This window comes from Schistocerca nitens, chromosome 2 (assembly GCF_023898315.1).
Source record: "Schistocerca nitens isolate TAMUIC-IGC-003100 chromosome 2, iqSchNite1.1, whole genome shotgun sequence".
Lineage (NCBI taxonomy): Eukaryota > Metazoa > Arthropoda > Insecta > Orthoptera > Acrididae > Schistocerca > Schistocerca nitens.
The window spans coordinates 720,953,063-720,977,806 of NC_064615.1; the positions used below are offsets into that span (position 1 = coordinate 720,953,063).

Here is a 24,744-nt window from a genome sequence, read left to right on the forward strand (position 1 = left end):
TAGGCCTTAGATACCATAACAATTTAGTAATTACAAATATCTTTCATCAGCTGTACTGTGTCCCTTATTTTCCAGCAACTCTTTAGGTTCATCATAGACAATTCATCTTTCACTCTTCATTTCCCCAGAAAAATCTTCTACAAATACAACTGACTTATTTATGTTGTCATAACTTGTTTTGTGTCTAAAGTCACATAATCAAACGCTTATCATCAAACAGCTTATACTGTTGTAAAAAGGCCACAAAATTTGGAAATGAAGGCCAAAATTACATACGCTCATTGAAACCAAGCCATAAGTTGACATGACACTGACCATTACATGCTAGAGTCGGTCCACATGTAAAATTGAAAGCTTCCATCACTGGCCAAATGCTGTTGTCAAATGGATCAGGGAACAGACAGAATAAGATGCTGTAATTCTGACTGTTATGAAAGTAAGTGATGGTGAGCAAAACACAAAACAGGGGGAGTGGATAAGAGTGGACTAAGGAAGTTATTCGATGGATTCTAATCGATAAGGAAAGCCCAAGATTATGAACCAATAAAAGGTGGGTAAATGACAATACAAAATGTGTAGGAGCAACATAGATACATACAGCTGAAGACCATAATGCATGAGAAAACCTAGAGCAGGTCTTTGTCCATCTGTGGATTACAAGTTTGGCATTTAAGTTGGTATATGCACCTTCCTGGAATTTCTCTCTCTTGGATGTTAGGTCATAAGGTGTTCCAGTTACGTTGACCACTCAAATAACTTTTTGTCAGAAGCAAACTAAAAACTGTACCAAACAAATGTGGTTTAACTACCAGTGGGACATTAACCAGCACAATTGCCTTTCTCGTAACTTTGTTCATTATGAAGATATGAACAGCAGTAAGTCTTCATATTCCAGATGGACATTTTCTCGTCTTCTTATGACAATTGAGGAAATGGGAAGTTTCGAACCAAGGCAACACAATCATTGTAGAATTTGCATTCATAAAGCTGTCAAAGTTACTGCTCCAGCTTCATTTGCAATTATTGCACAAATGACCAGTATGCATCTTCCTTGTGTTCCCATTTGTTTACTAGAAAACAATATATCCCACTGAAAATTTTTGTAGCCCCAAATTGAAAGGGCATCAATTTTGCACAGAAATACCTTCTTAGAAGTTAAAAATAATTTCAGCCGTTTAGCCAGAATCGGTCGTTAAGGATCAGCAATGTTTATCAACTTGATGGAAAAGTGAGTTATGTTCATGTTCCAATGGTTGCAACTCAAAAATGGCTACTCAAAGTGAAAAGTGTGAAGCATGAAAATTGTAGAGCATCAAATTTTGTGTAAAATAATGAGATACTAAATTTTAAAATTCACTCACTCATTTGCAAAGATACAAATAAAAACGTGAAAGTATTCATTGTGCTAAAATCCTACTAAGACTTTTTGTGAAGTCATATTAAATTTGAACTCCAAATCATCCACATTCATCCAAATGTTCAAATTTAATTGCAATTACAGTAGGTACCATTCTTCATAGGTATAAGCTCTCTGAGCACTATGGGACTTAACATCTATGGTCATCAGTCTAGGTATAAGCTCTCTGTATTAACACCAATTACCATTCCACTCCACAATGATGATAAATAGGTTCAAAAAAATCAAATGAAAGTTTTATTAACAGAAAAATACTTCAGCTACAATAAAAAACTGATGAGAGATACTTTCTTACATTCTTTAAGCAGTTCCGTATTTACATTAATTTGCAGTTTATTTTTTTATATTTTCTCCATTTCAGGGAAGATGGTTCCAAGGAGGAAATGTCATCCTCCAACTCGCCTCCTTCTGGCACAGGATCTACACTGCTTTCCTCCTCGATGACGTCAATCTCATCATTGATTTGTGTCGAATCAAGGAAGATGTCCTCTTGTGTTGGATAATTGAGGCATGAGAGCTCCTACAATTGTTGCATACAGCCAAGCACTTTTTAGACACTTGCCTGCATACCGAACCAAGCTGCTTGGCACCCTTTCTTGCACATACAGGATATCGTGTTCAGCAGTTCCAGCGCAGTAGTGGGTGGGTCATTGCAAGGGGGCTCAGACCGCTTTTTGGGGTCTTCCATCCCCATTTCAATGGATCCCACTAATTGTTGCTCCAAATCTGAATCTGCAGGTATATCCTGAGAGAGTGCTCATGAGCAATGGCTTTGGAGGGAGGCAAACAAGCTAAACTGAATGTAGCTTGTTGGCAGATGCCACACCAAGACTTGAACTCAATACCTTTGACTTTTGCGGGCAATTGCCCTACCAACTGAGCTACCCCAGTGTGACTCTGACTCATCCTTACAACTTCACTTCTGCCGGTACCTCAACCTTCCAAACATCACTGAAGTTCTCTCATGAAACTTGTAGAACTAGCACTCGTGAAATAAAGGATATTTTAGAGACGTGGTTTAGCTATAGCTACAGCCACAATATCCTTTCTTCCAGGTGAGTTAACCCACACGTTTCGCGGAAGAACTTCTGTGAAATTTGGAAGGCAGGGGACGAGGTACAGGTGGAAGTAAGGCTGTGAGGATGGGTCATGAGTTGTACTTGGGTGGCTCAGTTGGTAAAGCACTTGCCCGTGAAAGGTAAAGGACTCAATTTCGAGTCTCGCTCTGGCACTCAGTTTTAATCTACCAGGAAGTCTCATATCAGTACGCATACCTCTTCAGTGTGAAAAATTCTTTCTTGGAACATCCCCCAGGGGTTTTGGTTAAACTATGTCTCCACAATATCTTTTCTTCCAGGAGTGCCAGGACCGCACGTTTTGCTGGAGAACTTCTGCAAAGTTTGGGAGGTAGGGGACGAGGTACAGGTGAAAGTAATGCTGTGAGCATAGTTAATGTGTTGTGCTTGGGTAGCTCAGTTGGTACAGCACTTGCCCGCAAAAGACAGAGGTCTCAAGTTTGAGCCTCAGGCCAGCACACATTTTTAATCTGCCAGAAAGTTTCATATCTGCACACACTGTACTGCAGAGTGAAAATTTCATTGGAGAAATCAAATTATAGTTATTAATTTTTTATATAGCTCTCTGGAAGAGTTGCAGACAAATTTCCTCAAAAGGTCTGGAGCTGCCAGCCTTGTACAGGTGCACAATGAACTTCACTCTTATGTCAGTGACCTTATCAAAAGTGGCACTGGGAACCATGAAGTCTGAGGTGAAGGGTTGGATGTTTGCATTCTTTTGAAATGTGTTTATAAATTTGATTTTGCTCTGTTGAAAAAATGCAGAGGTGGAGAGACAGTCACTGAAGGCATGATGAAATGACACATTATTTTTGGCTTCTCCAGAGTGTTTAGAATTGTTGGAGGTGAAAATGTATGTGTCTTGGTTCCATTTTTCCAGGTTTAATAAGGAAGATATTGGTGACAGGTTCTTCCTGCTCACTGCTATTAGCTATGTGATCATTCAGCAGCACCAAAAAAATCAATATCTTCCCCAACCATGAAGACACTGTCTCACTGTCTTGACTTTTCTATGGATGTGCCAACAGTCAAGGTGTCTGCCACCTCAATGGCCTGCTTGACTTGATACCCTTCACCACATAAATCTACTGTCAACATTGAGATAAGACATTCCTTATTGAATTTGTTTGCTAAGAAATTTTCTTTTGGCATACTTTGTGACATTGTCCCATCAAATAAAACAAAAGTGGATGACATAATGCAGGCTCTTTAGGCACATTCAGCAGATTTTATCCTCTTCTCAGCTCCCTTCTCAGGGCATCCATCAAACACTGTGGTGCAACTGGACCCAAAGTGGTTTTTGATAGAGTGTTGTGTACATAGTTCCGCGTAGTCAGCGTGTACACAACTTTCCCACTAGAGTGCACCCCGCTAAGCACAACAGCGCAGGTGCAGTGCTCTTCCGTCTCCACACTACGAGATGGCGCTGTCTTAGAGACGGACCAAATTCTGCTTCCGTCAATCCGCGTATTAATATGTAACACAGCCAATGAGATTGCTGCTAACGTAGAACCTTTTCTCCTCGCGGATCACACTCACGCAGTGATACCTGAACGCTCGAGGTATTATAACGAGTGCACAGACCTCCGATTAGTCAGTCTGCATTTGTCTGCCTTAGTCTGTATTAGTCTGCATTAGTCTATAGTCAAGTTTCAGTCTGCACCTAATAAGATTACCATATTCCTGTACATAGCCATGAAGATAAATGTATAGACACTTTGTCAAGTATCAGAGATATGTGAGAATAAGATAAACATACGAAGACCAAAGGAACTTCAGATTGTCAATTGTAAATAGCATCCAGAATCCAGTTAAGTAATTTTATGCTTGTTATTATTTTATTAAATGTGTGTGAAAATTAATCAAGTTCTGTTTAAAGTTGGTCACCGTCAATCTGCTACTCCAAGTGTGCAAGTGGCATTTCTATCATCTGACCTAACGGCAGAAGATAAACACGCCACAATAAGACCACGAGACATATTGCTGACACTCGCCTACTTCGTTAGAGCGACAAGTCAAATACTCTGATGGTGAGTGTACCGAAGGTCTTACAGTACGCACACCACACATAGTTTGTACTTTTCAAAGATGGAGGAAAACATTTCATTAGTATTCCACAATACTTGGTGCAAGACAAACCTACCATCAAGAATTAAGACTGTGTTGCTTCTGATTTTAACACTGACTGAATTGGACAGTTTAAAGACGTTTGATGTTCTTTTCCTTCACATTGGTCTCTCATCACCAAAAAAGAGTTCGTTGATATTGAGCTAACTCTGAGGTGAAGTGTAGGGATAGGGGGTGCCATAACAGTATGATGTCGTAGCTGTAGGTTTTGTGTGGACATTGAAAGAATAATTACCAGTTCCCTTTTGTTATTTTTTTTTTCCTTTTGCACTGTGAATTTTATGTTATTCTGGGACTTGTTTATTTCTATATGAAATTTATCTGTTCTTTCTTTTGGTTCATCTGGTAGACAGATAGTGCAATGTATCTGTGCAAGTGTACAGTTTTGTATTTTTCTTCTACATACAAATAAGTAAAGCAGTCATCAATCTGAAGACTGTTTTGAATACCACAATGATTTAATAGGCATGGTCCTGTTGGAGGTGACATGTGGTTGCCTTTCTGAACTGACTTAGCCAACCAGTTATAGAGGGGCCTACAGTTTAACTTAGATTCCAAACAAAGGTGTAACTTGGCATTTTTCACATCAACAAACATTGCCAGACGTGAAAGATGTGATAAATGGCAGATAAAAATCCTAGACTGTCCAATCAAATCCGAGACTATCGGTTTTTTAATGTGGCATTTCACCACTGAGCCACCAATAACTACTGTACAGTAAGTTTGGAGTTCACTGAGTGCGATGCGAGTCAAAATCTCGTGTCAAAAGTAATGGTGCTGTAAACCAATTTCATCAAAACATGAGGCTCCTACCAAGAACTGTGTAGTGGGTTCACCTGAAAAGGACCTGGAAATAATCAGATAAATGTGACCACACTAAATTAACTGACAGGCTGAAAACAAAAATGAAAAGTAACAGAGCAGTAGAAAAAGACTGTGTGTTTGTTGGCCCATAAATTCATTCAAGAAGGAAGGATCTTAGATAAATTCTTTACAGTGAATAGATTAGAACTGTTGACATCTGGGAACAAGAGGATAGAAATGAAACAAACTTGAATAGACCTGTAGAGTATAAGCATTGGCTGTATATAATTTTTGGCAAACAAAATGAAAGTAAACAGGTGGGTGAGAAGCAGACAAACAGCATGATTGATGAATTATGCATTGTGTTGGGCAGTCATGGAAAGGGTTTCATGCATAAACAGCCATACAAATATGAAATAATGATGAAATCTTGCATAAAACAGAAAATAACTGAAAATGAAAAGTAAAGTTAAAATAAAGTTTATTGTCGTAATAATGCATGGAGATAAGTTCCTAAAGCGAGGACTGCACAGAAAAAAGTATGGGAGAGGAAAACATCTAGAGCAATATTACAGATGTGAATGTTAAAAATACTCCAATAACACTGCCTGCACAGACACTACCTGTTGTGATAAATCAATATATGACATGGGAACCAAACACTGAAAAAACGTACTTGAAAACAAGCTTATGGATATCTAATGATGAAAATAGCCACCACTACAAATGAAGGTGTTTTACAGCAATTGTACTACTGTGGGTAGATCTTTTTCCACATATCTTAGTGTATTCAGGTATGAAATTGTATTACAAACTTTCATGCAAAGAGACTCCTAATTCTACAAATGCCATCAGATACACTGCTGAAATCTCCTCAAGACAATTCTACAGAAACACATTTAAAGAATTTATTATATTATACATACATTACACAATTTTGTTTGTGAAGAAAACTGCAGTGAGCAATTAAAATGTTATGTGCATGAGTACAATATAAGGAAAAGGAATGACCACTGCACAGAAAGCAAAGCTATACAACTAATGGATAACGATCCTGTAAATGCCACTGAATTATTTTCAGTAAGATATCTCAGCCCTTTAAAGCAGAGATTAAAAAGATAATTTGAGAAAGAAAGTAAAGTGTTTTCTAAATTTCTGCCTGTCCAACAAATAGCACAAAGGAATATTGGGAAATCAGTAGGATGGCTACATCTTACCAAATGGTAAGCTGGGACACAAGGACAGAAAAATACATGAAGTACTGTTTTAAACGCGAGAAAGTTCCTGCTGCTGAAGTATTTTTATGATATTGTACAGGGTGAGGAAATCAAAACCGACTAAGAAAATATTTACAAGAATGACGTGGAACTGACCCTTGTTAATGAACAGATCTGCCCGTTACAGAAAATGCTGGAAACTGTGATTTCAATGCACGAATCTGTTGCTGTGAGTCATCTGCACATGTGTAACTCCTGTGTGCTCAGTACCTAGTACTCTACTGTGTGATTACATCTGACAATGAGTGAGAGAAACAGATGCATTAAGCAACCAGCAGAGTGCAACTCAAAATAGTGTTTGCAAGAAGACAATGCAAGTTCATTGTGAGCATTATGCAAAGTACAACTCATGGAAGATGTGTGCACATCTGTATGCACAAAAGTTTTAAGGCTAGAAGCGTTTTTGTGAAACCTCCGGCAAAGTCTGCAATGCACAGCACTGCAACAATGTCAATTGTGGCCATGGCCAGCCGCATGTCAACCTTATTATAAATATTTTCTGTGACAGTTTTACTTTGCCCAATCTGTATATTTAAATCTTTGTTCTGTTTTAATATAAATAAATGCTTGTGGTATATGCAGGGTGTCGTATTTATCATAACCACCCCAAAGAACTTTTTGTTCAGAAGCATAATAAAAAATGTATCAAGCAAATGATGTTTAGCTACCAGGGGGACATTAACTATAATGATTGCCTTTCTTGCAACTTCATTCATTACAAAGATATAAATAGCAGTCTTTTTTTAAACAGCAAATAATAGTTTTTATTCAGTCATCTACTTCCTCTCCTGAAGATCTGTCCAAAAATGTATCCCAGTGTGCCATTCACATAAACCTGATTTTGTTAAGAAGCTGACTTTGAGACTCCTGTACAGTGTATGTACCCTGCCTAACATAACTTGTCCACTTACTGGAGCTTACAATAAATAAATGGAAAACAGGGGTAATGCACACCACACATTCAGTCAACTGTCTTCAGTTGCAAATTTGTGTGAGTACAATGCACACCAAGGAAGAGAAAGTAGAAATTCTACTCATCCATGGAGAATGTAAGTTAGCAGAGCAGCAATTGCAATGATGTTTCCATATTTACAGTATGGATAATTGTAGTACTTTTAAACAATATGGTCCTTCTTATGCCGAAACCACGGATGTGCAAAAACTGCGGTTTTGACCTATATATTGGCAAGTTTCAACTTTCTTCTTCCATGTTACGACAAAATGTCGAATGAGTTGCCTCGGTGCAGAGCTGTTCTGCAGTGATCTGGCACACCCCTGCCAGACCTGCCAAATCCGTGCTTCAAGGGCAGAGAGAAAAAAGTGCCACAGCAAGTGCCAAGGGAAAAAAAACCTCTGCAACAGTCTGGTCAGGTAGTAAGAACAGTAGCAGTTTCTTGCTATCTGCAACAGATCATGCAAGGGCAAGATGGTTGTTAGTTTTGGGTATCGTGCAGTGCTCGGTACCATTGTCATAGCTTAAGTCGTCATGAAAAGAGTCAGTCCTTTCAAGGAAGGGTAATGCTGGGCTAGGCACCTGCAAAATCTCCAGGGCCAACTGCAGTGTCTGTACGAGGTGCATTCAAGTTCTAAGGCCTCCGATTTTTTTTCTCCGGACTGGAAAGAGATAGAAACATGCGCATTGTTTTAAAATGAGGCCGCGTTCATTGTCAATACGTCCCAGAGATGGCAGCACCGTACGGCAGATGGAATTTTACCGCCAGCGGCGGGAATGAGAACTGTTTTAAATACTTAAAATGGCGACGTTTTCCTTACTTGAACAGCATGCAATCATTCGTTTTCTGAATTTGCGTGGTGTGAAACCAATTGAAATTCATCGACAGTTGAAGGAGACGTGGTGGTGGAGTTATAGATGTGTCGAAAGTGTGTTCGTGGGTGCGACTGTTTAATGAAGGCAGAACATCGTGTGACAACAAACCGAAACAACCTCGGGCTCGCACAAGCCGGTTTGACAACATGATCGAGAAAGTGGTGAGAATTGTTTTGGGGGATCGCCGAATGACTGTTGAACAGATCGCCTCCAGAGTTGGCATTTCTGTGGGTTCTGTGCATACAATCCTGCATGACGACCTGAAAATGCGAAAAGTGTCGTCCAGGTGGGAGCCACGAATGCTGATGGATGACCACATGGCTGCCCGTGTGGTATGTTGCCAAGCAATGTTGACGCGCAACGACAGCATGAATGGGACTTTCTTTTCGTCAGTTGTGACAATGGATGAGACGTGGATGCCATTTTTCAATCCAGAAACAAAGCTCCAGTCAGCTCAATGGAAGCACACAGATTCACCGCCACCAAAAAAATTTCGGGTAACCGCCAGTGCTGAAAAAATGATGGTGTCCATGTTCTGGGACAGCAAGGGCGTAATCCTTACCCACTGTGTTCCAAAGGGCACTACGGTAACAGGTGCATCCTACGAAAATGTTTTGATGAACAAATTCCTTCCTGCACTGCAACAAAAACGTCCGGGAAGGGCTGCGTGTGTGCTGTTTCACCAAGACAACGCACCCGCACATCGAGCTAACGTTATGCAACAGTTTCTTCGTGATAGCAACTTTGAAGTGATTCCTCATGCTCCCTACTCACCTGACCTGGCTCCTAGTGACTTTTGGCTTTTTCCAACAATGAAAGACACTCTCCGTGGCCGCACATTCACCAGCCGTGCTGCTATTGCCTCAGCGATTTTCCAGTGGTCAAAACAGACTCCTAAAGAAGCCTTCACCGCTGCCATGGAATCATGGTGTCAGCGTTGTGAAAAATGTGTACGTCTGCAGGGCGATTACGTCGAGAAGTAATGCCAGTTTCATCGATTTCGGGTAAGTAGTTAATTATAAAAAAAAAAAAAAAAAAACGGAGGCCTTAGAACTTGAATGCACCTCGTACCTGCAACAGCAGGCTCCTCCTAGTATAACAGCAAAATACATAAGGAAGGCCTACTTCCACAGGTCTCTCTCTAAATGCTTCAATCATGCTGCCGATGACTGATAGCAGAACACACATTTATTTGTACAAGGATTCCGCTTAGATGAACAGGGCCAGTTCAAGAACGTCATTTGGTGCCCTCTCCCTTCCTCCTTTTCCCCTTGTTCACTCTCATCCATATCAGTTTTCACTACTAATTGTGAAACACACTGCATACAAATCTTACAAGAGTGCCCCTTTCAGCTTGGCACCCCCTATACGCCTTTACTAGTTGTGATATACCATGTAAACAAATTTCGCAGTTGTGCACCCTTGGTGCCCCTCTCAGCTTGCCGCCCTAACTGGCCATTAAGAACTGTAATATGTCGTGTATACAAATATAACAGTTGTAGCGTCCATGGTCATGGTGCCCCTCTCAGCTCGGCACCCCAAGTTGTAGCTTGTGTTGCCTGTGCCTTAAACCGGTCCTGTAGATCCGTGGTCATCAATCTTTTCTGCATAAGAACTAACACTGACATTGTAGGGTGACATCTCGGGTCGCATAGAAAAGAGGGGTAAGGAGCGAGAGGGGGGGGACAGGGGGGGGGGGGGGGAGGAAGAGGCTGCTGAAATAGAAATTGAATTTTCACCAAAATATGGTTATTGATATAAGCCTTCAACTGACACATTTTGAATCTACATATTATAATGTATAACCCAAATATTTTTAAGTGAAAAAGAAAACAATACAGGAAGAAAATATTGTACTAGAACCATATGCAACTTTCTGAAGGCTTACATAGTGACCAATTTTCCATACTGAAGTGGTAACTGTGGCTAATGCCATCACAACAGGATTCAATGTTCATTTTTCTGATTCCCAGACACATTTTCTCACTCCGTCTTCAGGCCACGAGTGGCCTACCGGGACCATCCGGCCACCGTGTCATCCTCAGTGGGGGATGCGGATAGGAGGGGCGTGGGGTCAGCACACCGCTCTCCCAGCCATTATGATAGTATTCTTGACCGAAGCCGCTACTATTCAGTCGAGTAGCTCCTCAACTGGCAACAGCGCATGACGGCCTGGATGGTCACCCATCCAAGTGCCAACCACACCCGATAGCACTTAACTTTGGTGATCTCACAGGAACCGGTGTAGCCACTGCGGCAAGGCCGTTGCCCCCAAGACACATTTTCTAGGTGTCTTATTGCCGTGCTATCTGAAAGTACACCAGGCAGCGACAACAGAGCATTTTCAATTAAAGATTTTTGTGTTAGGCCAAATATAACAGGACAGAGATGGTTTTAAATAATATAAGTTAGTTAATTTAAAATTTTCACAAGCCATGGAATGGGGATGATAGCTTTGGACACAGAAGGGTTTTATAAGTCAATTTTATCTGTTGTATTATGTGTGTTTTTTGGAGATTACTAACTCTTATTGGAGTGATACCTTGGCCACTTTGCCGGACAAGTAGTGCGGCCAATTCTCCCGATCGGACTCCATGTCGGTATTAGTGATCCACATAATAAACTATCAAACTGAAATAAATAACAAGAACTATAGTTGTAGGCAAAACACTGGTATTGTAAAAAATCATTACTCTTCAGGCAAGTGAGGTAACAAGAATTATATAAATGACTTAACTTACATTAAATAACTCAAAAACAAAAAAGAAGTGTTTACTATAACGTAACAGAACAAGCTTCCTCTGTCAATCTCACTGACAACTATGGCGATTTACATCGGAACTAGTGTGATCACTTCTCGGTGGGAAGCAGCGGCGTTCAGGGCAAAAAATAAGCAATGGTCACTTTTATCGTCCTGGCCACTTTACCACACCTTGCCCTAACGATCTTCTTATATGAATTATTATTGCTATATGAGACACGATCACTGATCTCTGCTAAATGTTTTGAACGTAATTTTCCTTTTACTCATTCCATCGTATTACAACAGCCTTCATTTTATTGCATATTACGTGCTAGGAACAGTACCACATTTGAAGATGACCGTTTCTATAATGTGCATTCACGATCCCGTTTGACATTGTACCACAGCAGCTGATCGGTGCTAGTTGCGCACTCTCGTGACCTGTCAACGTTGCAAGACAAACAATAAAATATTCACCCTCTCACTTCCATTAACTCTGCAGTGCCTACGCTACATACCACTCCGCCTCTTACATAAGCGACAAAGCTTACTTGGCCCGCAGCCGAATTCACCAACCTCAATTAAAATTAAGCAGATCTTAAAATATTACTGACTCAGTAGGTATTTTTTATTGTTATTGAGCAAGGAAAATACACTCTCAAGATTTTAAATTCGGCTATTAATTGCTTATTATTGTAAAATACGGCTAAGAACATCGAGATGCACTAATACAGTACTGATAGGGGCCGTATGCGGCCCGCGGTTTGACGACCGGTGCTATAGATGAACCGATCATATCAACAACTCCCCTAATATTATTAACCGTACATTAAATGCGTGGGTAACATGTGTCTCTCAGTGATGTCTGTTGCAAGCTTGCAACACTGTGAGTTGATTTTCGGAGTCGCGCCTTTCAGTAGCTGAACATTTATTGTTGGTGTTCGTAGTGTTTGTTACGGCGGCAATAGCATACTTTTGTTTCTGTCAGCAGTAGCGTGTTTGGATATAGTTTCAACTGTATGTCAAAACGGTGGAAGACTGGGACGACAAAAGATACGACTTGATATAAAATTATTTAAAAATATTTTCGTTGATTTCTTTGAATATCATGTATGACAAAATTCACTTCTGAACAAATTGTGAGTAGTGCGTACTTTTTGCACAATTTGAAATGAACTAGCACATTTTTGTAATGTCTGCTTGTCTCGGAAAAAAAATAAACGCGAAGTACAAAGAAAACAATAACAGCTATCCAAACAATAAAACCATGTTTTTACTGCTGCACATAACTTCTTCAAAGTATTTCAAATTCGTTAACACATCTTGTCAATCTTCAGTTTTTGCAGAGTTGCACTGGATCACAAGTTGCATTTTTCAGGTTTTCCGTTTTCAAAGATCTACGGTTGTCACCAAGTATAGATTTCTGCGAGGAAAAGCTCCTCTAATCACAGGACGCCACAGAAGCACATTTTAAGGCAACGAGAAACCTGCAGGTCAGTTTTAGTTAACTGTATTCAAATGTTGCTTTCCCAGAAAGACTGTCACTGATTTTGCGCATTGTAGAATATCCAGGATTCGCTGGAGAAAATTTTGCAACTTCTTGTTAATGTTGTCTGTCACATGACTGCGAGCTCGACACAACTCCCTCTGTATGTTGAACAATATCCACGGTGTCGAACAGTTGAGTACCAGCAGCTTCCCATCTTGATACCACTGAAAAGTTGGCGTTGATGTCCATGTTTCCAGACAAGGTATCTTAATTTCTGCATCCGTAGCGGTACTTTCCAATACATTTCCTTATCACTGGGAAGTAATTTGTCCACATCAGAGTCATTTGATCGTACCTCTTCTGTGTAAAGCATGTGCGAGGTAAGTGACAGCCACCATACTGGAGAAGAGAATCTGAAGCACCTTGGCTGTTTTAGCTACGTATGGAACACCATATGTTACTAGCAGCAAAACGTTGTCTCTCTTCAGGCAATCCGGCCACATCGGCTTCACAAAGTGTCAAACAAAATCGTAATTGTCGAACTGTTTACTCTCCAGGCCCATCAACTTTTAGGACACCGACAATTACAGTTGCAACTGAACGCACACCCACATCGGTGGTTTTCAGCTACGGACACCGATTTTTTTTATTAACAACACTAATCCGTATTTTGTCGAGCAACTCCTGGTAGCACACGGATAAATAGTTCTTTCTCAGAGTAAATTCACTTGGAACTGGATATGTTGTGTACTTCTCCAAGAACTGTCTGAAGAGAGGATTCTTCAGCTTCTCCAATGGGACGTTGCAAGACACCATCATTTCATGCAAATCCTTGAATAATGATTGCACAAATGAAAGTGGACCTATCTGCTGTCGCTTTCATCACTTTCCTTCACACAGCTGCTTTGTTTGGCGACATTACAGTGTTGTTGCACATTAGATTGCTTTTCTGCATTAACTAGTAAGTTCACATAGTTTACTAAATATTTCCCCGTCAATGCTGAAGACCTTCACACCATGCTTTTGAAGCACTTCACTTTCGGCATGTTGAGCCAGACTGAATTTGTTTTCAAACTGAATAGTGTGACCTTGTGTGCGATGTTTATTACGTCGGAAACCGTTTTTGTTGGTTTCGAGAGCGTTTTGTTGACTCCGCGTAACTGTCTTACATTAGCAGCCTTACTAATGTGTTACGCTGTCATGCGAGCGGCATTTTCATGTTTTTATTCTTGTGCTCTTTAAGATACGACAAATATATGCATTTTTGGCAAAAGCTGGTCGAAATATTACCTTATACTAAAGGTGTATGTATGACTTTATATGCATAATAAAAGTCATTTTTCTACATTAAAATACCTTGATTGGTGCATAAATTGTTGTAAATTCACCCTAAAGTTCGGTAAAAAGCATGACTCATCATTAAAATCATGATTCTAGTGATAGCGATGCATACAGATCATCTAAATTTTATTACCAGTACTGAAAGGATTGTGAATCAAGATGGTACATAACAGTTCCTCTAAAAATGTGCGTAGGTACTCCAGCAAGTAACATAATTATTCATCTTCCTGGAAGTAAACGTAGGGTTTATTCGGTAGGGTTTATTCGGTCAAAACTTCGATGAACACTGAATTTGTATCTTGACGATGACATAATGCAAATTATTGTTTCCTGTACTAACATGTACAGTGAAAACGTTCTTTCAAGATTTACTAGAGAAAGAGATGAAAGACTGACAGATAGTGCAGAAAAAAAGAGCTTTCATTGGCATCCTTTATGTCACTGGTACGGAGTGTTGTTCAAGAAAAAAATGGACGCAACTGTGTGATAAGTCTAAAGGCAGTGGGTTGGTGTGTTCTTTCTGCGCAGTCCTAAAGCATCCATTGCACATCGACCACCGCAGCGCCATGAAACGGCATCAAGAAGGTGCTGACCTGCGTGCCAATGGAAAGAGCAAGCAGCGCCAAGTCTCCAGGAAGGAAGAGTTCAGCGCCCCCTGTCAACGCTGCCTTGATCAGCCGCCCATCCCTGGTCGGGCCCCAGTTCAGTCGCAGACTTCGAGAACATCAGTACTGAGTAATAGAACAATACTTAGCCACAGTTCTGCGAGTAGTAATAAAGAGTAAATTTAACTGCATGTGGGAGGGACACACGAAGCCACTTCTTAACGAGAAGTTATGTTTCTTTCCTTTTTAGAAACAAAGACTTATATTAATCTGCAAGTGTATGTACAGATCAATTTGGATTTGTGCCACCGGCCATTGCCGCTTCTCTCCTTTTTTGTGTCAGTACTGACTCCCACAGTAGTCAACAACTCTTTCCTTACTATGTACCGATATTTGCGTTTTTACAATGTAAATAAGAGCAATTTTCGGCAGGTGGGTGATAAACTAGATCCTCCCCCCTCCTTTTTTACCGCCTGTAGCACTACATCTCAAATGCTTCGATTCTCTTCTGCTCCCGTTTTCCCATAGCTCATGTTTCACTACCATACAATGTTGTACTCCAAACGTACATTCTCAGAAATTTCTTCCTCAGATGAAGGTATATGTTTCATACTAGTAGACTTCTGTTGGCCAGAAGTGCCCTCTTTGCCAGTGCTAATCTGCTTTTGATGTCCTCCGTCTGTCATGTGTATTTTACTGTCTAGGTAGCGGAATTCCTTAACTTCGTCTGGCAATGTCATCAGCGAACTTATCATTCTTATCCTTTCATCTTCAATTTCAATTCGATTATTGCACCTCTCTTTTACTTCTGTCATAGCTTCTACTATGTATACATTGAACTGCAGGAGCAAAATACTATATTCCTGTTTTACACCCTTTCTGAACCGAGCACTTCGTTCGTAACATTCTATTCTTATTATTCCCTCTGTTGTAAATTCTGCATCTCTCCCTATAGCTTAACCCTCTTTTGCACAGAATTTCGAACATCTTGCACCATCTGACATTGTCGAACGTTTTTTCGACGCCTACAAATCTTATGAACTTGTCTTGATTTTTCTTTGGTCTTGCTTCCACTAGCAACTGCAACGTCAGAACTGCCTCCCTGATGACCCTTCCGAAATCCAAACTGATCGTCCGCTAATAGAGTCTCAACTTTCTTTTCTATTCTTCTGTATATTATTCTTGTCAACAACTTGGATGCATGAATCGTTAGCTGACTGTGCGATAATTCTCGTACTTGTCAGCTCTTGCAGTATTCGGAACTGGGTGGATGATATTTTCCAGAAAGTCAGGTGGTATATCGCCAGACTCGTACATTCCACACACCAACATGCATACTTGTTTTGTTGCCACTTCCCTCAGCGATTTTAGAAATTCTGATGGAATGATTATAAAGAGTCCGCCTCGATTGCAAATAGAGCCCGGATGTTGACCTAGGTTTCGGCGCGGATAACCACGGTTTCTTCGGAACACACTAAAACTACAAACTGACTAAAGAGGCATGGTCCAATATTAATTAGGCAGTTTGTAGTTTTAGTGTGTTCCGAAGAAGGCGTGGTTATCCGCGCCGAAACCTAGGTCAACATCTGGGTTCTATTTGCAACCTAGGCGAATTCTTTATAATCATTAAATTATTCACGATTGCTGACGCGCTGCAATGTTAAAAGTTCTCACATACTGATGGAATGTTATCTATCCTTTATGCCTTATTTGATCTTAAGTCTTCCAATGCTCTTTTAAATTCTGATTCTAATACTGGTTCCCTTATCTCTTCCCTAACAACTCATGTTTCTTCTTCAATCACATCAGACAAGTCTTCCCCCTCACAGAGGCCTTCAAAGTACTCGTTCCACCTAATTTGCAGTGGAATTACCATTGCACTCTTAATGTTACCACCCTTGCTTTTATTGACACTGTAGATTGTTTTGACTTTTCTGTAAGCTAGTCAGTCCTTCGAACACTCATTTCTTTTTCGACTTCTTCATTTTTAATGCAGCCATTTCGCCTATGCTTTCGTGCACTTCCGATTTACTTCATTCCTAAGCGACTTTTATTTCTGTACGCCTGAATTTCCCTGAACATTTTTGCACTTTCTTCTTTCATTGATCAACTGACGTATTTCATCAGTTATCCATGCTTTCTTCACAGCTACCTTCTTTGCAACTATGTTTCTCTTCCCAAATTCTGTGATAGCCCTTCTTAGATATGTCCATTTCTCTTCAACTGAACTGCCTACTGGGCTGTTCCTCGTTGCGTTATCTATAGCTTTATAAAGCTCGAAATGCACTTCTTCATTTCTTACAAGGGAACATACCCATCGCACCCCCCTCAGATTTAGTTATAAGTTGGCACAGTGGATAGGCCTTGAAAAACTGAACACAGATCAATCGAGAAAACAGGAAGAAGTTGTGTGGAACTATGAAAAAATAAGCAAAATATACAAACTGGGTCGTCCATGCGTAAGATAGGCAACATTAAGGGCAATGTGAGGCGAGGAGCGCCGTGGTCCCGTGGTTAGCGTGAACAGCTGCGGAACGAGAGGTCCTTGGTTCAAATCTGCCCTCGACTGAAAATTTTGCTTTCTTTATTTTCGCAAAGTTATGATCTGTCCGTTCGTTCATTGAGGTCTCTGTTCACTGTAATAAGTTTAGTGTCTGTGTTTTGCGACCGCACCGCAAAACCGTGTGATTAGTTTACGAAAGGACGTGCCTCTCCAATGGGAACCGAAAACATTTGATCGCAAGGTCATAGGTCAACCGATTCCTCCACAGGAAAACACGTCTGATATTTTGTATACGACACTGGTGACAGCATGTGCGTCACATGACAGGAATATGTTGTCGACCCACCTAACTAGTACACTTGGCGAATGGGTGAAAAGATCCTTCTACCTTGCCCGATTTAGGTTTTCTTGTGGATGTAATAATCACTCCAAAAAAAGTGATGAAAACATAAGAGTTTTTCACATAAACTGAAAATAAAAAGTTAAAATTTTCGGTCGAGGGAAGATTTGAACTGAAGACCTCTCGTTCTGCAGCTGTTTACACTAACCACGGGACCACGGCGCTCCTCGTCTCATACTGCCCTTAATATTGCCTATACTACACATGGACGACCCAGTTTGTATATTTTGCTTATTTTTTCATAGTTCCACACAACTTCTTCCTGTTTTCTCGATCGATCTGTGTTCAGTTTTTCAAGGCCTATCCACTGTGCCAACTTATAACTAAATCTGAGGGGGTTGCGATGGGGATGTTCCCTTGTTAGTACATCCATATCCCACTTCTTTGTGCACTGATTCTTCCTGACTCGTCTCTTAAACTCCAACGTACTCTTCATCATTACTAAATTGTGAGCTGAGTGTATATCTGCTCCTTAGTACACCTTAGTATCCTGTGTCTGATTTTGGAATCTCTGCCCGACCATGATGTAATCTAAATGAACTCTTCCTCCATCTCCTGGGCTTTTCCAGGTAAACCTCCTTCCCTTGTGATCCTTGAACAGAGTATTCCCTATTACTAGATGGAATTTATTGCAGAACTCAACCAGTCTTTCTACTCTCTCATTCCTATACCACACCCACATTACACCCATTCTTCTACTCCATAACCCTTTCTTCTACTCTTTCCCCTACAACAGCATTCCAGTCCTCCATGACTATCAGATTTTCATCTTCCTTTACTACTGAATTACCCATTTAATACCCTCATATACTTTATCTCTTCAGCTCGCAACGTTGGCATTTATACCTGAAATATTGTTGTCGATGCTGGTTTGCTGTCGATTATAATGAGAACATCCCTATCACTGAACCGTTCACAGTAACACACACTCTGTCCTACCCTCCTATGCAAAACAAACCCTACTCCCGTTATACTATTCTCTGCTGCTGTTGATATTAGCCTATGCTCATCTGACCAAAAATACTTGTCTTTTTCCATTTCACTTCACTGACCTCCACTATATCTAGACTGAGCGTTTGCATTTCTCTTTTCATATTTTCTGGCTCCTCTACCAAGTTGGAACTTCTGTCTTTCCACGCCTCAGCTCATAGAATGTTATCCTTTCCTTTTTCTCATGATCATCTCCCCCTTGGCAGTCCCCTCCCGGAGATCCGAATGGGGGACTATTCTGGAACTTTTGGCCAATGGAGAGGTAATTATGACACTTTTTCAATTACAGGCCACATCTGTGGATATACCTTGTGTGTCTTTAATGCAATGGTTTCTATTGCCTTCTGCATCTACATGTCCTTCATCACTGTCGATTCTTCCGCGTTTAGGAGCAGTTTCCTATCCGATGGGCAAGAGAGTGCCCTGAACCTACATCCGCTCATCCGCCCTCTTTGACGTGGCTTATCAGATAGGTATTTCAACCTGTGGTTAATAGTTTACTGATCTCTTCTCTCAAAGCGAGTGTGCAGAAGCATCGAACAGGTTCTATCTTTCAGGGAGAGCTGCTCCTTTATGCAGTACATATCCAGTAAAGTTGAAAAATATAGATTAAAATGTTTGTTCTTGTTGACGCTAAGACAGGTTATGCAATTAATTTAGAACCACATGTCAGACAACACACTGAAGGAAAGTTTCGGACGGTAATGGTGCTAGCTATATGACGACGTTAATGGAACCTATTTCTGGAACAAATAGGAATGTAACTGGGGACAACTGATTCAGCAGAGTGAAGTTAGCTCAGACATTGTTGGAAGAAAAGAAATGTACACGAGGATGACGATAAAAAAAAAAAACCAAGAAGAGATTCCAAAAGAATTGCTCCCAAATAAGACACATTCCTCAACGTTTGCTTTCAGTGACAAATGCACTCTTGTGTCATACTGCCCAAAGAAAGATGAAGCTGTACTCACTGTATTAGCTATTCATTTTGATGATACATTTTTTGAAGGTATTGGTGATGAGCGAAAACTAGAAACATTTTAAAATTGCACAAAAATTGGAGTAAGTCTGGTGGAACAGTTGTCAAAAAAAATGTTGCCAGGACCACAGGGATATGGACTGGACCACAGGGATGTTTTTTGATTCTCTGAATACAATTATCAGCAACTAATGCACTTTGCATTCTGAAAGTCAATAAAAGCTCATCTCAGTTGTAACGAACGAGTCTTTTCTTGGACGAAATTACATGGGAAATGATAAAATCCTCAGATACAACGCCGACGCACTATTCCCCTAAGTTCTAGCTGAAGTAAGGAGGTGCCTACTAATACTTAGCATTGAGGAAGTGATCGATCTTGAGAAGCTATCAGGCTGCAGAGAATTCTGTCATGCCTGTGGAAGAGATATAACTACAAGGAAGTTGCCATGTTCTTAGCTGCCTCCTCTGAGACAGCCACTGTTTATGCAATCAGATGGCATCTCTGAAGAGAGGAGTGCAGTGTATGGCTGGTGCCTGATGACCCAGCACACATGTGGACAGCATTGCCTTGGGGGTTGCCGTCCCACCAGATGCCTGCAACTGACGCACCCCAAATTCATTGCGACATTCGCTGCAGTAACGAGGGTGCCACAATTACCAGACACAGCCGGTACTACCTCGCATCCACGACGCCATGTCGCCGACCACTTCTTGCAGTACATACCCTCAGCAGCCTTATAAGACTGCCGTCTGCAGCTCTGCGACAATCTGATGCTGTACCTGAAAGTGACCATGAATCAAAGTGACATCGACGAATCTACAATACTGCTCACCGGCAACAGGACCAGGACTACACCAGTGCAGCCACCGATTGCAACTACGACCGATTCCGACCTTGCAGAGTAACCTATAGTGACATACTGTGTGTTTTTTCTTGCACCTTCTTGGAATATGTTCAAATCGTGACAATTCTTCTTATAATCAGGATAGGTTCTCATTTTCCTATCTTACAGAATCTTATTTCTGTTGTTCATGTTTTTTCTTGCTTGCTTTTTTGTAAAAAAACTTTCATTGTTCAGTGCTACCTGGACATCGTCTTGTTTCCTCCGTGCACCACCCCACAACAGGACACTCTATAAGTGGTGCTTCAAATGTAAGAGACGGACGTGTGAAGAACATCTACTAGACATCTATATAACGTGCTTGGAATTGGTCCAGTGGACAAGGAAAAAAGTCCCTTATACTCAGTAGAACACTGAATACAATCAAAAGTATAGCCTGAAATTAACGTTTTGTCAAATAAATGACGCAATCAATCATCTTTTAAATATGATTTCCCTTATTCTGGATAGATTTTAGGAAGTTGTTGACCTGTAAAACGTACGCACATAACACATGATTAATCAACAACATCAGGCTTACTCTCTATGTTTTTTTAACTATCACTTGATCTTGCCAACCAAATTTTGGTGGCATCAAAAGTACTGGCTGGAGGAGGAAGTATTAAATATCCCCCTACCACCTTTTTTATTTGCTCCCTCCAGCGTTTTCTCTCTCTCCAGTCCTCAGTTGGCAGAAATGAAAAAAGTCGGACGCCTTCTGTCAAGTAGCATGTTTGCATCAACTGTTTGCCAGGCTTTGAGGATCTACAATACAACAGTAAAGTTTGAGGGGTGTTCAATATGTAATACAACACATTTTTTTCTTGGCCACTTTAGATTGAAAAAACGCGGAATTTGTTGCAGGACATTGTGGAATATTCCCACATCGGCCCCTACGTTTTCATGAACACCTGTCAGGTGGCAACGCTATACATAGCTTTCAAAATGACGTCTGTAATGGAGGTGCATTCCAAGCAGAGAGCTGTCATTGAGATTCTTTTGGTGGAAAATCAGAGCATCACATGTGTTCACAGGCACTTGTAGAATGTCTACGGAGACCTGACAGCAAAGAAAAGTGTAGTGCGTCATCGGACGAGGTGTCTTGACATCATCGCAACAAAGTCGTGCAAAGCTGCCTATCTCACGCGTGCTGGCCGGCTACACACAGCTGTGACTCCTGCAGTGCTGGAATGTGTGGAATCTCTCATTCATCTGTTATGCTCAATGAAGGACGCATTCCGCACGAAGCAGTATGTGAATGATGGGAAGGTTATTGACACAGCAGGACGTTGACTCCAATATTGACCGGTAGTGTGTTACCACATGGGCATACTGGCCCTCCCAGTAAGGTGGCGTAAAGCCGTCACATTGAACGAATATTATGTTGCAAAACAAGGCTTTGGCAGTACCTGAATGAAATGGCACTGCAGACGACACCATGACAGCAACACACGTTTCTAGTGCCAAGCCAATGGGAAGCCTCTTCTCGTAGGTAAAAAAGAACATGACAGGTAGGCGAGCTCTTTTCCCTTTCCCAGTTTTTTCACCCTTTCTATGTCCGCACCCTTGGCAAGGGCTTTTATTTCGTCACCCGTTCGGTACAGCCCAGCCTTTAAACAAGTACCAGTACACGATGGAGCTTACTTCCACTCAATGTAGAAGTTATCAGTGCACCGGTACATACTCACAGTTTTAAATGAAAAATTATTTGTTCTTCAAATGATTCTAGTTTTAGTGGAAGCTTACTTGCTTCAGTTTCACGTTTCATCTATCAAATTCCAGCCTTCAAGCTGTACTGGGATAACCATCTCTGATGACTGTGTTGTTAAACTTGGCATTGACACAGATACTAGCAATCAGGATGAAGGGAAACCAATACTGCACTTGTTACTTGTGGAATGAGAAATACAGCAAAACGGGTTGAAATTTCCATATGTGTGATTATATATCATGCTGCTACCAAAAGTTACACAAGTTTAAACAATGTCAGACAGATGTAGGTCAGCAGAAGAACTTTGCATTTGTGCCTATGCAAGAAATATCCAAATTTACAGTCAATTGATCACATATTTGTTTTAAACAGTTCACACGGAAATGAACTGCAGCTCCATTCACTCCAAGATGGATAAGAAAATTAAGTACACCGAGGTGACAAAAGTCATGGGATACCTCCTCATATTGTGTTAGATACTGTCGTAGTGCCGAAACTCGACATGACATGGACACAACAAGTCACTGCAAATCACCTACAGAAAAACTGAGCTGTATTGCCTCTACTGCCATCCATAATTGCAGATGTGTTACTGGTGCAGGATTTTGTGCACAAACTGACTTCTCGATTATATCCCATAAATGTATAATGGGATTCATGTCTGGTGATCTGGTTGGCCACATCATTTACTCAAACTGCCCAGAATGTTCTTTGAAACAACCATGAACAATGATGGCCTGGTGACATGTTTGGAAACATGAAGTCCGTCAATGGCCGAAAATGATCTTCAATAGCCAAACATAACCATTTCCAGTCAATGATTGGTTCAGTTGGACCAGAGGACCCAACACATTCCAGGCAACACTACTCTCTTACCAACTGAAATTGGGACTCATCTGACCAGGCCACAGTTGTATAGGGTCCAACCGATACAGTCACGAGCCCAGAAGCAGCACTGCAGGCAATGTCGTGCTGTTAGCAAATACTCTCGCATCGATTGTCTGCTGCGATACAACTTTAATGCCACATTTCACCACACTCTCTTAACAGATATGTTCATCATACATCCCACATTGATTTCTATGGTCATTTCAAACAGTGCTGCTTGTCTGTTATTGAACCAAAATCTCAGCTGCTCTTAATCATTATGTTAAAGCCATCAGCCAGTGTGCTGTCCATGGTGAGAGGTAATACTTGCAATTTAGTATTCTCGGCACACTCTTGACACTGTGGATCAAGGAATGTTGAATTCGCTAACAATATTCAAAATGGAATGTCCCATACGTCTAGCTTCAACTACCATTCTGCATTCAAAGTCGCAATTCCTGTTGTGTGGCCATAATCATGTGACACCTTTCTGCAAGAATCAACTGAGTAAAGATGGCAGCTCTGCCTATGCACTACCCTTTTATACCTTACATACTCTATACTACCGCCATCAGTGTAGGTGCATATTGCTATCCCATCACTTTCGTCACCTTAGTGTATGTGAATGCAGTGCACCACCCTGAAGGATGAGCACAGAAATCTTTGTCCTTTCCTGATCTTCACTATGCTGTATGGCGAATTTCTAAACTTTAAAAATGACCAGAAAGACATCCCCAAAATTTCAATGTACAAATTTTGCTTACTATGTTCTAAGGAAAACAAAGCTCTTTCAGTGTTTTATATATTGAATTTGAAGGAGCCTTTAGAGAAACAACCTCAAAAAAAGAAAAGAACAACCTTTGGCAAATGTGTGTGTCCCTACAGCATACACAAATAACTTCCAATAGCAGTGGCAAAACTTCAGGGTTGTTCTTATTACAGAAGTTTATTCGTCAAGAGCACATAAAAATACAAATGATCACAAGTTTCAGCAAAATTATACCATCTTCAGATCATTTGTATATAAAAAAAATTACAGGGCCAATCCTTTAATTGGACACAACTTACAGAGACAACTTTTCATAGTCCCATCTCTCGTCCTACAATATGACAATAGCTGTGTGAACAGTGCACAATAGTTCAACAAAACACATAAGACACCTATAAAATGTTTAAACATTGTGTCCTTGTTGACATATAAAGTGTCTCATATTGTATGACAAGAGACTGTAACATGGAATGTCATCCTTGGAAGTTGTGTCCAGTTAATGTGAACAGTAACAACATTGATTGACCCTATAAAAATATATTTTTCTACACAAACAATCCGAAGATGGCCATTTAAATTCACTGACTAGCAATCATTGTGTATCTTTATGTGATCTGGGTGAATAAACGTCTGTAAAAAGGACAACTGTGTTTTAATATCATGAATATTAACCCTCGCAAAACCAATGTTGGGGGAGGGAGGGTTCTTCATGCCCACCTTTTTAAAATATTGAAACCTAGTCAGGTACTTTTTTTTTAATTTTGTAAAAAATATTTATTGTCTTTAATGAAGTCTTCTTCCAGATTCTATGACTCTTTTGCATTTTTTGTTTAAACTTCATCAGAAAATTTAAGTTTAAGTCTCCACCCCTTTGGTATTACAAGTGACTTCCCACAACGGTCATCTTTCTTCGCAAATACTTGCATTATATGACCTT

At 40.6% G+C, this 24,744-nt stretch overlaps 1 protein-coding gene across 1 annotated transcript in view; it reads right to left on the reverse strand.

Annotated features, from left to right (window-relative positions):
* Positions 1 to 24,744, reverse strand: part of LOC126236897 (sodium/hydrogen exchanger 9B2-like) — a 99,699-nt gene that overhangs the window by 49,180 nt on the left and 25,775 nt on the right. The window lies entirely within an intron of this gene.